At 41.9% G+C, this 10,980-nt stretch overlaps 2 pseudogenes; both read left to right on the top strand.

Moving 5' to 3' along the window:
• Positions 1–2,489: 2,489 nt before the first annotated feature.
• On the top strand, positions 2,490–3,943 carry LOC148133888 (uncharacterized; annotated as a pseudogene).
• A 5,507-nt stretch (positions 3,944–9,450) lies between these two features.
• The window catches only part of LOC148133887 (uncharacterized), a 47,450-nt pseudogene continuing 45,920 nt past the window's right edge, over positions 9,451–10,980 (top strand).

The following is a 10,980-nucleotide window of genomic DNA, read 5'->3' as shown; positions in this document are numbered from 1 at the left end:
GGCTCTTCAGCCCAACATTTCCATGCCCTCTAGTCTCAGACTTTCCTACCCTGGGGACAAGCGGTTGGCTGTCAACTTACTCCATGCCTCTCATATTTTACTCCAATAATCCTTTGATTGAGTGACTTGTGCTTTGGGGATGGGTGGACAGACAGGGATTGTTCCTGCTGGAGTTCAGACGAGTTAAGTATAACCTGATCAATGTCTATAATGTCTCTCATGATCTGGATATGGTGGATGGGCAATGGATGTTTCTCCTTGTGGGTGAGTTCAGACTGTGGGCACGGTTTGAACATTAGTGGGGGAGTCACCCTTTTTGGACACAGATGAGAATTTAGTTTTTAGGGCTGTGTAACTTTGGAACTGATTGTCCCCATCCCATCACTTTCTGGGACAACGAATATATTTAAGTTACAGGTAGATGTATTCCCTTGCATAATAAGAATCTAAGGTTACTCTGGGGCGATGGGTATGGTGAATTCTGAAATGGTGGAGTCAGTTCCAGCGCGCAAGTGACCGACTCAATTCCAGTTTCATGTGTTTCTGTGTAATAATTCAATATCTGAATTTTTATTATTATGATTAATAGCAGTAATTTTGAACTCTGTTATTTTGCATTTGTGTGTGTTTTTAGCGAGAGAGAGAGAGAGTGTGTGTGTATTTCTAATGGTGTTCCTAAGTATGTTGATGTGAGACTGTGCCTGTCTGCCTGCATGTGTCCATCCGAGTGCACAGTCTGAGTGTCGATGATCCCATGGTGTAACTGTCCATAAACCCCAACCTGTCTCTGCCCCAGTAATAATACACAAAACATACAGACCACTGTACAATCATACATACTGTCACAGTCTCTCACACTCGATGCCAAACACCCACTGCTCTCACTGTGTCACACACAGTCACTGACTCTGACACACCCACATACGCTCTCAAACTCAATTTCCTGCTCTCAGACTCTCATACTTTGCAGCGAAAACCCTCACACTCACACCCCTCACTCTTATTCAGTCACTCTCATTAAATGACACATTGCACTGTCGGCACGCGTGCGCGCGCACACACACACACAATGCACATTCTTGTCCTTGCTCACTCAAACACTCACACAGATGTAATCACATGCTCTTACACACTATCACACACCCTTGTGCAGAGAAACACTGTCACACATGCACACAGTTTAATCTGATCAACCATATGGTCAAATATCTTGACTGAAGAGTCAATAACAAGGGGCACACTTTTAAAGTGAAAGGCAGGAGTTTTCAAAGTGAATTTGAGGATTATGTTCCCACCAGAGAGCGGTGGGAACCTGGAATTCACTGCGTGAGTGGGTAATTGAGATGGGAAACTTCCCAAACTTTAAAAAGCACCTGGTTGGTCACATGGTGCAGCCAAGGCTCTCGGCCTAGTGTGGAACGTGGGATTTGTTTCGGGATGAGTGTGCTATTGGTGGCAGAGACTTGTTGGGTCGAATGTCCTCTCCTGTACGGTATTAATCGATGATTCTATGATATCACATTCGCAACATTCTCAACTGGATGGAAGCATTCTATACATTCATTGCAAATTTCCTTGTTTGATTCTCTCCGTTCTGCTCGGTTAGATTCACGTTTCCAAATGTCCACATGAACAGTTTCCATTATCTGGGAGGAGAATCTTAAGCCTGACCGAGCTGGATGAATTTCCTGTGTTAATCTGACACACAGGGATTTCAGAAATCTAAATAATCCTTTGCATTCAACGTTCCTTTGATACTGTATGTGTGTGTGTGCTTACATGTGTGTGTGTACGAGTGTCTGCATGTGTGCGCACCACCATGCTGTCTAGACAGTTTATCTTTTACACCATGTTAGAGTATTTCCTGTGCGCTGTTAGAGTTAACGTTAATGCTAGATTTTGTGCATCGCCAGGAATATGAGTAGGTGCCAATCAAGAGTAATCTTACATAACAGTTGCCATCACTGCTAATGACGTTACACAATGCATTGTACTGTGAGGAAATTAACAGCAGTCAGTATCATTATATTGCACTGTCATTCTTAGACTAAACAATATTATTAAATGACACTTTATTGAAGATTTTCTTAAATTAGCATCATTCCACAACAGCAATGACGAGTGGAATGATCTATCTAGCCTTCACAAAATATTCCCTACACATTGGGTTTCATCTTCCCTTCCTCTGCGGAACACGCACACACAGACACACACACACACACACACACACTCAAAGAAACTCTAATGTTTGGGAATTCATGGCCTGAGCTTTGTAATTAACCCCCTGATGAACCAGCCACGCTGAGGTAGAAAGCCATCTCTTGTTTGCTAAAGGACTGCCACTAATTGTTTTGACACAGTTATTATATGGTCTCATTTAATCTGAGGGAGAGATGGCTTGATTTATAAAGAAGGTGAAATTGAGGACCTCTGATGGATTTCACACGAAGCCAGATAATGTAAGGGATTTTTTTTATTCTTCATGAAAGTTTGGTTACAATTCTCCAAATAAAGAACATTTACTATCCTCTTATTGCAGCCTTTGGTGTTCTTGGTAAGACAATGTTATTTTTCTCCTTGGACAGTGAATGTCTTGGTGTTCATGTAACAGATTTCAGGAATAATCCTCATTGCAGAGTCACTTATCCATCAGAAGGAACTGGGGAATACAGACTCAATGATGCACATTTATTGAGCAGCGCCTCCAGGATAGGTATCAGCAAAGAAAATCAACTCTTGGATGTTAATGCAATGTTTGTGTCCAAACAGAATGTTTTATTGGAATCAAGAAATATTTAGCAATTATCTAGAATTAATTTAGATTTTGCCATTAGTGAAATATAAAGTTTATTGGAAGAGCACAGACTTTAAATTTTCAATGTTGTTTTGACCTCAAAATGCAGTCCGTTCGTCTACATTGTACACAAATCTTTGGGAAACTCGCTGTAAACTCACCTCCAACTATTTCCCAAACATTTCCGTGATATTTCTTTATGGAATCCGACTTCTAATCTCTTCTCTTTCATTCTTACAGCAAACCTACTGGTCATCGTCATTCTCTCCAGTGGAAATTATGGACTTTCTAAATGTATCTTGCCTTACATAATTGCCATGGCAACTGCAGATTTCCTGGTGACATTTTTTATTGTAATTGTGCATCATATTTTGAATTATCACTTTACACATTCATTTCTATCCTACAATGCTGTTTGTTAGTTCATTCTCTGTGTTAATCCTGCCACACTGGATATGTCTGTGTGGTTCACTTTCTTCTTTGCAATTTACCGGTTTGTAACAATCTGTTGTCAGAAGTTCAAATTAAACTACCGCACAGTGAGAACTGTCACTGTGATTTCAACCACGCTGTCTGCCCTGATTTCTTTTTCTGGTTTGCCTATGACTCCAGCTGAATAATTTCAAGCGTTGCCTGGGGCTGTCGCTCCAATATGGCCTTTTATTTTTCGCCTTCAGGTGAGGCCTACTCTTGGCAGAAATAAATTTTAGTTGCATGGCTGCCTTTTTGTTTGATATTACTGCTTAACTCTTTGACATTCCAGCGTATTTTAGTGACAAGCAAAGTATGCAGCGCACTGTGGGGTCTCAGCAATGAGAATAGCACTGATCCTGAGATGAAAAGCAGAAGGAAATCCATCGTGTTACTGTTCAGTGTATCAGGCAGTTTTGTCCTATTGTGGCTAACAGCAGTCGTTAACTTTTTAACCAGCGAGCTCACAACAACAGCGTATTACCGAGGTGATAACACAGCTCCAACATATTTTGCCACTGAATCTGGGTACATTCTCATGAGTTCCTGTACAAACCCACGTATTTATACAGCTACAAAACCAAATTCAGGGAAGAGATGACGAAGATGATGAAACATCCTTTCCTTTTGATATTGACGTTGGTTAAGAAAAAAGTTAAACCAAACCTTTCTTCATGAACTAAGTAAATATTAGCCCGTGATCTCACTCAGAACAGCCTATTCTGATGTGGCTGAGGATTGCACTTGTGAATATTAAATGTTCTTAAAATACATTTTTTTCATGCTGTACACCGGCTCATTTCTCAGAGGGAAATAGTTGTCATGGTGTTTACCCTCTATACAGTCAAATCATTGTCACTGTTTTACCTGACAGGGGCTAACATCACAACGACCTATTTTCATTCAGCAGCATCGCTGTTTTAATCCTGAACAGTCGTTCAGCCCTTTGAATTGCACAGCCTCACCTTCATTTACCAGATGGATGGCACTGCTCGCTTCTGATTCTATTCTGACCTGAACCTTCTGAGAGAAGATTGGTTCACTGTCAGCTGGTTTATGATGCACACTGATGCCAACAGAATGGATTCAATCCCTGTCACTGACTAAGGTTCAATCCCTCTCACTGACAGAGATTACCACAAAGTACACTCCTCCTCAAACGAAGGATGGGAATCAGAACCAAGAAATAACGTCTGTGTCAGTCTAACAGTTACTGTTAGCGAAAACATTGCTACACCGCCTTTTTAAAGGAATTTGGTGCAAGATATTTTGAAATGAAGCAAAGCCAGCAGTGTTTTCTGAAAAGCAAAACGTGGCTAAACAGTCCCTAATCTATGAGGATAAACGAAGCCGGATGGATGCAGATGTAGCGCATTCGAATTTCTAAAGGACATTTATAATGTTACAGCCCGTTCTCGAAGCACATGGTGATGGGGTTAGTATGCTAGTTTAGAGCGAGAATTGAGTCATGATGAGAAACAGATTGAGGAAAAATGGGTCATTTGCACATCGTTAAACTCTAACGAGAGATCAGTGCTTGTACATTCATAATCACAAACTGTACTCACACTAATACAGAGTCAAGAAGGAAATTGATGAGTTGAACAATAAGTCTCCATCAGGAATATTTAGTTAAGATGAGTAAACAAAAAATAGCAGATTGAGTATAATATTGTGCATTGTCCATCTCGTATTCAGCATGGACAAGCAAAATATTCATTAACTGAAGATGACTGGAGAATGTTGAGATACAGGACAGTCTGGGTGGCCTATACAATCGAATAATAGTTTTTGGACAAGTACATCAAACAATTATGAAGGAGAAATAAAAGCTTTTATTTGAGTGTTGAAGAAAATCTTGGAAACAGACCTTCAGTATTGACCAACTTTATTCACGATATATATATATCATGGGAAGCAGTCAATAAAGTGCTCCGAAATACAATCAGCTACAAGGATTTATACAGTATTTCAGCTGATCCAATACTAGCAAATAGCCACTAGATGGCCTACTCGCACTTTCCTTGGATAACATGGGATCTTGCCAAAAGTATGTAGAGTCATAGTTATAGATGTACAGCATGGAAACAGACCCTTTGGTCCAACTCTTCCATGCCGACCAGATATCCCAACACAATGTAGTCCAACCTGCCAGGGCCTGGCCCATATCCCTCCAAAACCTTCCTATTCATATCCCCATCCAGATGCCTTTTAAATGTTGAAATTGCACCAGCCTCCACCACTTCCTGTGGCAGCTCTTTCCATACAGTATCACCCTCCGTGGTGGTTAAAATGTCTATTGATTTCGGCTTATGCAAATAATATGTGGGCGGCACGGTGGCACAGTGGTTAGCACTGCTGCCTCACAGCGCCAGAGACCCGGGTTCAATTCCCGCCTCAGGCGACTGACTGTGTGGAGTTTGCACATTCTCCCCATGTCTGCGTGGGTTTCCTCCGGGTGCTCCGGTTTCCTCCCACCATCCAAAGATGTGCAGGTCAGATGAATTGGCCATGGGAAATTGTCCGTAGTGTTAGGTAAGGGATAAATGTATGGGTGGGTTGCGCTTCGGCGGGGCCGAAGGGCCTGTTTCCACACTGTAAGTAATCTAATCTAATCTAAGACATCACGGACCCTGGCACCTGGGAGGCAACACATCAACTGCAGGTTTCTTTCATTCCTTCTATCTGTCCGTCTAAATATTGAGTCCCCAGCGACTAACACTCTCCTCCTTTTTCCCTCTTTCCTTCTGTACAACAGGGATAGAGTCTGTGGCAGAGGCCGGCACCCCAATGCATGCCCGTGGAAACCGCCCCCCCCCCCCCCAACAGTATCCTAAACAGTATACTTTTTTCAGGGAAATTGGTGCACTTTTTGTCTGTATATAAGTATTGTCGTGTATTGGAACTCTTTGTATTTAAGAATAGAATTGCTATGAATTGGAGGTGTTTGCATTTCTCTGGAAATATTGTTGTGCATTGGACCTGGTCTTGTTTTACATTAATATTTTTCTGCCTTGGAGCTGGACTTGTTTACTTTAATATTCTTCTGCCTTGGAGCTGTTCGTGCATCTGCATCAATATTGTTGTCTCTTGAATTTCTTTGTGTTTCTACCTAAATATTGTTGTATATTGTTACTGTTTCGGTTTAACTTTCAATGTTGTTGTGCATTGGAGTTGTTTATGGTGACAGATAAATATTAGGATTAATTGGAGTTGTTCGGGTTAATCCATAAATATTGTTGTGTATTCAAACTGTTTTGAATTGATTTATTGTGGCCACGTGTATACAAGTACAGTGAAAACCTTTGATTGCAAGCAGTAAAGGCAGGTCATTGTCAACAAAGTCATATATCGGGTGCGTTGCCACAGATGCCATACAAATTGCACTGCAAAAGAACTTCGTGAAGCAAGATCAGCATTAACAAGATCAACATGATTGGACGGTAAAGAGTCTGTTCAGCAATCAAGTAAAGGCAGGGATAAGCAACTGTTGAACCTGTTGGTGCATGTATTCAAGTTTCTGTATCTTCCACCTGATGGAAGAGGGTGTAGGAGAGCATTACCGAGGTGGAACGGGTCTTTGCTGATGTTGGCATTCTTTCCGCAGCAACAAAAAGTGTAAAAGGAGTTCAGGGATGAAAGGTTGGCTTCGGTGATGGTCTAAGCTGTGCACGCAATCTTCTCTGGTTTGTTGTGGTCTATGGCAGTGAGATTGCTGTACCATGCACATGGACAGTATGCTTTCTAGAGTGCATCTGTACAGGTTGGTGAGGCTTCTCATCATCGTAATGAATTTCCTCAGCCACTTGTGGAAGAAGATGCGTTGTTCTGCTTTCTTCTCTCCATGGCAAGTCCAGAAGATGTTGTCTATTCTCGACACTCCTTGGAACTTGACGCTCTCAATCTTCTCAACTTGTGATCAATTAATCGAGATGTGGACATTTTCTACTCCTTTCGTTCTTAAGTCACTAACCAGTTCTTTTGTTTTGCTAACACCCAGATAGAGGTTGTTAATATTGCACCACGTCACCAAGCACTCTATCTCCTTTCAGTATTCTGAATCATCTTTATTTGATAACCGTTCTCCCACGGTGGTGTCATCAGCAAACTTGAAGATAGTGTTTGCACTAAATTTTACAGCGCAGTCATGGGTGTGGAGGAAGTACAGCTGCGTGTGGAGACTGCATCCTTGGGAGGCTCCAGTGTTGAGTGTTATCCTGAGGAAAGTGCAGTCATCGGTTTTCACTGAGTGTAGTCTGTGGGTCAGGAAACCGATGATCCAATTGCAGAGGCAGAGCCGAGACATTGTTGTTGTTGGAGCTTTGTGATCATTCTGAAGGGGATTATGGTGTTGAAGCCTGAGCTGTAGGCGATGAGTTGGAGTCTGACATAGATGTCCGTGTTGTTAAAATGTTGCAAGGATGAGTGCAGAGCAATGGAAATGGCGTCAACAGTTAACCTGCTGCGTTGTTAGGCAAATTGCAGGGGATTGAGGCAGGCTGGGAGGCTCGAGCTGATGTGGACTATGATTAGCGTCTCGAAGCACTTCATGACGATATAGAAGTCAGAAGCACGGGGTGGTAGCCATTAAGGTACGTTGCATGCACTTTCTTTGGTACTGAAATGATGGTGGTCCTTTTGAAGCAGGTACCGATTCCAGCTTATCAGAGGGAGAGGTGGAAGATGTCAGTGAAATGCCTGCACATAGGTTCGAAAGTACGGCCGAGGCCACTACCCAGGCACGTCTCTTTCCTTAGGTTCACTCTCAGGAAGACGAATCTGACGTCTGCAACAGTCACCAAGGAAACATGTGTATTGGGGCCTGACAGAACAGGTGACAACACGCCATTGGCATTTTGCTCGAACCGAGCAGAGAAAGTATTGACCACATCAAGGTGAGATGTGTCTTTGTCTGCTATCATGCTCTGCTTCACTTTGTATGCTGTTTTGTTTTTTTTTTAGACTTGACACAGGCGGCGGAGTATATCATTTATTGAGCCCTCTAGCTTGGTCTGTTCTTACCTTTTGAAAACTCGGATGGATTTGAGGAATTCAGACTGGGATTTTCTGTATATATGGGATTTCCAACTTGCATTTGTTATGGACCAGGCCAAACCTCCCTTAAAACATTTTAAGAAAGTAATCCAGACCCTAACTTTGCAAGTTGTACAGAGCAGGTGGAGGGTGAATATTCCAAGTGTGATGCGGTTGGCTCAGCCACGTAATTTAAAACAAAAAAATTGCAGTATTATCGAATGACACCCAAAGAAAAAAGAACAGGATAGATAATGGCTTAACCTATACTTAAACTCAACAGACTATCCCAACGTAACGATGCTTGTTCCAAATTCCTTCAACAATCCTCATAAAGACTATTTGGCACAAAAGGTAAAATCAAACACAGAGTCTAACAGGCGACAGAGGGAGAGAGAGATGGCAGCAGGATTCAGCATGGAACATCTTCTCCCATGTAGCTATTTCTTGGACCAGCAGCCTCAAAGTGACTGACTGTTTTCAGTGAACAGCCAGACTGCTGAAACCAACCAAACCAGAGTTCAGCTGAGCTGGGAGAACTGGCCACTCCCCTTTCATTGTACAATTCTTTAAAACTTGAAACCCTTTTGTGTTAGGCAGTATTTGTTAGTAATAATCAAATTAACCTTAAAACCTTTCAAACCTAGACATTTCAGAATGGCTGATTTTGCGATCTCGTGAAAAAAAGCCAACTAACTTTGTTAAAGGAGCGACATCATTATGCCTCGCCCCTTAACAAAAATGAACCATCAATATCCAAAAACAGTTTCATTTTAAAACTCCTTAATTTTAAACTGTTACTACTCTACAGCACACGTATACATTAAATTGACTATAATCATGCAAACATGCGTAACTACATATTGTTTCAGTTTATTTTACTCTTGACACCGAATGCTTCCAGCGAATGTGGTCATTTGCTGCCAGAAACTTAAGAGAATATGTTGGACAGAGAAAACCTTGGCTCTGACTCTAGCTACAATTAGCATTCTGTTTTGTTCAGTAAACATTCCCTTCTATTTTCGGTTTCAACCTGAGAGGATAATTGGCAATGTTCCGTGGGGCTGCCAAACAAAGTCAAGTTTTTTTACTGATATAACTGGCTTGAGAACATTTTAACACCTTTCGTCCCATTCGTGTTAATTCTGTTGATGAACACTCTGACAGTCAGGCACATTTTCGTGGCTAGTCGAGTCCGCAGGACACTGAGGTGTAACAGCAAGGGGGAGAGTCACAAAGATGTGGAGATGGAGAACCGAAGGAAGTCAGTGATTTCCCTCTTCACCATATCCATCAGCTTCATACTTCTGTGGTTACTGTACGGTACAAGTTTCCTATACTATGTCATTAATGGAACAACTATTGGTGCTTATGAACAAATTGGATACGTACTCAAGGATTTCAGCTGCAGTACGAACACATTATTTTATGCAATAACACTGTCCAAGTTCAGAGCAAAATTCAGGAGTGCGGTGCAAGAACTGGTCTCGTAAATTTGTTCTCTTAATGACTCAGCAAAATACCTCAGGGAGGTCTACAGTGTTTCCAGAGCAGAAACTGCATACGTATGCGAGGATTCCATCAGCACAATCACATAAATCCGAGTATGACACCGAGTTGGGAAGGGGAGAGCGAATTCAGTCACCATTTAATATGCTCAGAAACATGCTACTGTCCCTGATTGCCTGATGGATTGTCACATACGGAGACAAACAGAAAATGAGCAGTACCAGGTCATTCAGCCTTTCGATTCTGGTCTTCCTGCCATTCCAGAATATCATGGATAATCCAATTACAACATCAAATCAACATTCACGTCTGTCCCGGAGGTTCACTCCACCCATCCCCTTTCACACCTGAACAACAGCCTATCCATCTCTACATTAAAATTATTGACGATATCACAAAGGTACAGCTGGTAATGAGACAAGAGGTAACTAACAGGAGCAGTGTAGAATGGAAAGAGGCTGGAGAAGTGATTTGATGCGTGTAGTTGAAACATTGGGTATTCACGGAATGTCTTGTGGATGAGTGCTAAACACTGGCAGGAGGGGTCTCTGCATTTCCCCTGCAGTGGAGGCGAGATAGGGGCAGAAACAGTCCCGACTGTATTATGATGATTGTCAGTCTCTCTCGGTACAACTCCCAATAAACACTTTATTACAACAAGAGAAAGACTCCAGATGCTGGTGATGCTCTCATCGAAATATGAAATAATTTTCTGTTGTTGTATTTATTTTTGAAAGGGTTTCTTAAGCCAAACTTCTGTCCACTCACAACACTTTTCCCTACCTTTTTCTATCTGCTATTGTGTCACTCCCTGTCCTTCTCTGCCTCTTTTTGTCTGTCATTCTATTTCACTACCTCTATCTCTATCGCTCTCCCTATCTCCCAGTTTCTCGCTGTCAGTCTCTCCTTCTGTTATTCTCGTGCTCTCTCTCTCTCTCTCGGTCTTTCTCTGACACTGTTTCTCTCACTTTTTGTCTGACTCGCTCAGTCTCTCTGTCTATCTCACTCATTGTCTCGCTGTCTAATTCTTCCTTTGTCTCTGTCTATCTCCTTCTCTCTCTCTCCCTCTCTCTCTCTCTCGCTCTCTTCGTCACGTGCTCTCATTGACTAAATCAGAATTTTGACTCAGTTTAGCTTATTTTTACGTGCATTGACTCAAGTCCCTTCCTCAT

This window comes from Chiloscyllium plagiosum, unplaced genomic scaffold (assembly GCF_037043375.1).
Source record: "Chiloscyllium plagiosum isolate Xiang-an unplaced genomic scaffold, Cpla_swu_hap1 HiC_scaffold_186, whole genome shotgun sequence".
NCBI classification, from domain to species: domain Eukaryota; kingdom Metazoa; phylum Chordata; class Chondrichthyes; order Orectolobiformes; family Hemiscylliidae; genus Chiloscyllium; species Chiloscyllium plagiosum.
Note: the sequence above shows the minus strand (reverse complement) of the source record. Positions and strands in the feature narration are given on the sequence as shown.